The sequence below is a fragment of the Mus pahari genome, chromosome 10, assembly GCF_900095145.1.
Source record: "Mus pahari chromosome 10, PAHARI_EIJ_v1.1, whole genome shotgun sequence".
NCBI classification, from domain to species: Eukaryota; Metazoa; Chordata; class Mammalia; order Rodentia; family Muridae; genus Mus; species Mus pahari.
Genome location: NC_034599.1, coordinates 57,172,936 through 57,178,666, shown reverse-complemented (window position 1 = coordinate 57,178,666; position 5,731 = coordinate 57,172,936).

Below are 5,731 nucleotides of genomic sequence, written 5' to 3'. Positions count from 1 at the left end.
AGAGAGAGAGAGAGAGAGAGAGAGAGAGAGAGAGAGAGAGAGAGAGAGAGAGAGATCATTTTCAGCAAGTCTCTAGTGAGGCTCCAGGTGAGGCCATTGCCCTTACCCCTGCCAAATGCAGCTGCTGGGGCTTTCTGCACCCTCTACCCTGCCTCCTTCACCCCCTTCCTCTTTCCTCTCTCCTCCTTTGAGCCAGCTTCTGGTGGAGGATGGGGTTGCCAGGAGTACCCTCCCCAGCTGTTTACCAGGCGTGTGTGAACAGTCAAAACAAAGTGTCTTGTCAGTCAGTTGTGAGGAGCTGGAGTCTGGGACTTAGGCGTGCCTCAGGCCCTAACACAGCTTTCTGACTGGAATGGATCTCAGCCTTGCTGGCTGGGCTGGGCAAGGTGAGGTTACAGGCTTGGTCTTTGAAAGAAAACTATCAACCCACTTCCCTGTTGTAGGATCGATGACCTTTGCAAGACACAGCCTTTGAGACATAGCCTCCTTCAAGAGGAGAGGAAGTAGAATCAGAGAGAAACACTCTAACATCCATACTTTACATATATACATACACACCAGAAAGAAGGCATATATGATCTGCATGTGTGCATTCACATGTGCAGTATATTACATACTAAAGAATTTATCATCTACGTATGCACATGAACACACATCTCAGCTGGATTTTGATGCCACCTAGTGGCCTTGGTAAATTATTTAACATCTTCAAGCTGGGCTTCCTGTCTACAAAGTAGAGGAAAGTCCTACGGATTTATGGGGTTGCCATAGACACCAGAGGAAAGCCCTCTGCACTCCCTGTGGCTCTCCTTTGCAGCAGAGAGGAGCTGCAGCCAGAAGGATGTTGCTGCTGCTCAGGCACCAGTGCCCACCAAGGCTGGAAGTCTTTGGGGTTCTGAGAGAGGCCAAAGCAGCCTGGGGCTTCCTACAGGTGGATCTGACACCCTCTTCTGTCCCCCATCACGTACATATATGCACATACCTACACACACTGCACCCTCCCCCAATTAAAAATAAAAGTAATCTTAAAAATAAAATAAAAGCTTTGTTTTATAATAGAGACATCTAATATACCTTTTCTAAGCAGTACTGTCATGATGGATACACATGTCTGTTATGCTATATTCCCCATCAGTCCGCTCAGAAGAGCTTCTAATTTCTTTACTCTTGTTTGTTTGGGTTTTAGTCTTTTTTCTTCTTTCTTTTTAGCCTAGTATGACTGGGTTCTCACTACATAGCCCAGGCTGTCCTCACACCCTGAGTCCTGGGACTGCATGTGAGAGCCATCACACCTGGTTCTCATTTTATGTGTTATGTCTTCTTTTATCATGGACGGTTGGAAGTGTGCTTAGCTTTCCCATGCACCGAATTATCCAGAGGTCTTTCTGTTACTGATTTCCAAATCAAATTCAAGTAACATACAATGTAGGCCTTTTGATTTGTGTTCTGAGCCCATCAGTGTTCAAGATAATTATTGATATGATTGTACTGAAATCTATCATGGTGTGTGTGTGTGTGTGTGTGTGTGTGTGTGTGTACATGTCAGGTGTCCTGCTCTGTTTCTCTTCACCTAATTCCCTTGAGAAAGGCAGTCTCACTGAGCCTGGAGCTAAGAGGGGTGGCCAGCAACCCCAGCAATCCTCCTTCACCCATCCCAACATTGCAGGCTTATGCACGGCCATACCCAGGATTTTACATGGGCTCCGGGGGACCCTAACTCAGGTTCATGCTTACAGAGAAAGTCGTCTCATCTACTAAACCAGCTCTCCAGATGCTCATCTTATTATTATTTTAAAAATGAATATGCATGTGTGTGTGTGTGTGCACTTGCATGAGTTTATGTGCACCAAATGTACAGAAGCCAGAGGAAGTCAGAAGAGGGCATGAAATTCCCTGGAACTATAATTAGGGGCAGTTGTAAGTCACCATGTGGACACTGGGAACCAAACCAAGGTCCCCTACAAGAGTAGTAAGTTCTCTTGACCACTGAGGGATCTCTCCAGCCTGCCTACCTTGCTTTCCATCTGCCTAGTCTTGTTCTTGCCTTTTTCTCCTCTCCTGTTTATTCAGAGTTAAGTGTGTGTGCGCGCGTGTGTGCAAGTGCATGTGTATTTTAAAGATTTATGTATCTATCTATCTATCTATCTATCTATCTATCTACCTATCTTTCTATCTATCTGTTTATTCATTTATGTGTCACTGTCTTCAGACATACCAGAAGAGGGTACTGGATCCCATTACAGATGGTTGTGAGTCACCATGTGGTTGCTGGGAATTGAACTCAGGACTTGTGGAAGAGCAGCCAGTGTTCTTAACTGCTGAGCCATCTCTCCAGCCCCTACTTGTGCATTTTTATGACATCATACGTCTCCATCACAGACTCTATTGCTTCATCTAATGATTGTAGTGGTTACTCTTGGGTCATACGCAGCGCACCTTGAACTGTCCTCAAGCCCCGTGATGCTGCTTCCGGAGAAGAGCCTTCGCCACTCTTTGCTTTCCTTTCTCCTCTCATGGCCTCTGTGATTTGGTTGTCACACATTCCACTTTCACAGCTGTGACAAACCCATAATACATTGCTACTAAACAATTATCTTTTAAAATATTCTATTTTTAATTATGTGTAGAAGTGTGTGGGGTGGGGTAGGAAGGTTGTGTACTTGAGTGCAGGTGCCCATAGAGGCCAGAAGAGGGCATTAGACTCTCAGGAACAGGAACGTGGTGCTTGGAATAGGAATGACACTGCCGCCCCCCCCCCCCCATCACCGCCCCCAGACTCATGTGTTTGAATGCTTGGACTAGGGAGTGGCATTATTAGGAAATATGGCCTTATTGGAGTAGATGTGGTCTCGTTGGACTAGGTGTGACCTTTTGGAGGAAGTACATCACTGTGGGAGCAGGTTTTGAGGTTTCAAGGTATGCTACTCTGGTATACTCCTGCTTCCTGCAGATCAAGATGTAGAATTCCCAGCTCTTCTCCAGCACTCTTGTCTGCCTGCACAATGCCATGCTTCACACCATGATGATAATGGACTAAACCTCTGAACTGTGTAAGCCAGGCCCAATTAAACGTTTTCCTTTATAAGAGTTTCTGTGGTCATGGTGTCTCATCACAGCAATGGAAACACTAGGACAGAAGATGGTACTAGGGACTTGGGTATAAAATGTGATGTGCCTGAACACGTTTTTGTTTTGGGAGGAATTTGGACCTTGGGACTTTGTGTCAGAAAAGCAGTGGGATGCTTTAAGTACTACCTAATGGGCCATAGTAATAGGAACATGGGAGACAGTGTTGCTGAGGGTGATTTGAACTGTGGGGGCCTGACTCAAGAGGTTTAAGAGGAAAAATTAAGTATTTTGCCTAGAGATCATGCTTGTGCTATTTTGGTGAAGAATGTGGCTGCTTTTTGCCCTTGTCAAAAAAAAAAAAAAAAAAATCAGCCTGAGGCTAAAGTGAAGAGTTTTAGATTAATTGCATTTGCAGAGGAGATTTCAAAACAGCCCAGCATGGACCGTGCCCTGCGGTTACTAGTGCCACGCTTATAAGTATCTATAATGAAAAGGAGCAAGTGAGCAAGAAAAGCTACAGAATGTACAGTCTGAGGAGGAAGGGGGCACCAGGAAGCTAAAGTCTGGGCTCAAGGAGATAAATAGATTAAAGAAAAGTCAGATGTTAAATGAAATAAAGGGAGTGGTGAGCTCGGAGCAAGACCCTACCCAGCTAAGTTTCCAACGTGTGAAAATAAATTAAAGTTTAGGTCCAGGTGTGATGGCACATGCTTTTAATCCCAGCACTTGGGAGGCAGAGGCAGGCGGATTTCTGAGTTCGAGGCCAGCCTGGTCTACAGAGTGAGTTCCAGGACAGCCAGGGCTACACAGAGAAACCCTGTCTCAAAAAAAAACCAAAAAAAAAAAAAAAAAGAAAAGAAAAGAAGAAATGGGTTATGGAGTTCCTCCTTGACTAAGGAAAGTCGCTGAGACCAGGTGTGTGGCATGGGTGTCCCTGCATGGAAGCCTAGAAAGGCCATTGTGTGCTGTAAAAATGAAGCCTGTATTGCCTTGGAGACCCCGAGATGTTAGAGGTGCCAGAGCTGTGGGGTACCTGCTGAGGAAATCTGCTAACAGGGAGCTGGACCAGCCCAAGAGGAAGACGTGTGTTGCAGTCAACAAAGCTGAAAGGAGTCAGAGATCTGCAGAGCACGTTGACATCAGACATAGAGCTGCAGAGTTTGCCCGCTGCTTTTCAGACTTGCTTTGCTTCAGTATTTCCGCACGGTGCTCCCTTCCCTATGTTTTGGAACAGTACTGTTTTTCCTGTGCCATTACATATTGGAAGTATGTGGTCTGATTTTTGGTTTTGTTTTTTGTTTTTTGTTTTTTAAATTTTGACTTTATAGGGGATTACAGTTAAGAGATTGTATGAATCTCAGAAGAGACTTTCAACTTTGGACTTTTAAGGTTGAATTAAATGCATTTTTGCATTATGTTAAGGCTGAAAGCCCATGGGGGCCAGGACGTGGAATGTGGTGGTTTGAATTGGAATGGCTCCATAGACTCAGGGGTTTGAATGCTTGGCCCATAGGGAGTGGCATTATTTGGAGGCATGGCCTTGTTGGAGGAAGTGTGTCACTGTGGGGGTGGGTTTTGAGGTCTATATTCTATATTCAAGGTATGCCAGTGTGGTATACAGTCTCCTTCTGTTGCCTGCAGATCAAGATGTAGAATTCTCAGCTCTTCTCCACCAAGTTTGCCTGCACAATGCAATGCTTTACACCATGATAATGGACTAAACCTCTGAACTGTAAGCCAGCCCCAGTAAAACGTTTTCCTTTACAAGAGTTTCTGTGGTCATGATGTCTCTTCACAGCAGTGAAACCCTGACTAAGACAAGGTGGTTGTATTCTACCTAATGTTGGTTCTGGGAACTGAATGCTGGGTTTTTGCAAGAGCAATACTCACTCTTAATAGCTGAGCCATCTCTCCAGACCCTTGATTATGTTTTTAAAAAAAGAGATTTAAAGTCAGAAAAGACATTTAAAAAAAAAAGAGATTTAAAGTCAGAAAAGACATTTTAAAAAAAAAGAGATTTAAAGTCAGAAAAGACACACCTTTTTGTACATACTCACCGCCTCTGGAGCACGCCACTGTCTTGGTGCTTAGCTCAAGATCGACATCTGGCTGGAGCATGCTCACACAGCTTCCCTCAGTTCTCACCTCTGCGGGTCTTCCTTGCCTAGATTTTTAAATGATATCGCCACCACTGCTAACGCTTCTTCTTTGTTACCTTAAAAAGACACCTCTCCACAGTCTTCTGCTTGCATGGTTTCTAACAAGGTCATTTTTCTCCATATAAAATGACTTTCTTTCCTTACCACTGAAGATATTTTTTTTTTTTGGTCTCAAAATTACTTTTATTCATATATTGGTATGCATGATAGTAACTCAAGAAAATTGTATTTAATACAACCTAACGATTTGTGGAGGCTGCTATTAAAAAAAATTGTAATTAAAAATTTTTCTTTCCTTCAAATTCCTGGTTTAATAAGGAACTGTTTATTTTTGAGAAAAAGATCCCAAACATCAGGCTGTTCACAAAAATAACCCATGGTATAACTTTAGAAAACAANTATTAAGACTATTACACTATTTTCCTGTAAGATGCATTTGACATGCCAACTCCCATTCACAAAAATACATGGTTACATTCGTGTTGTAACAGTCCCACTCATGT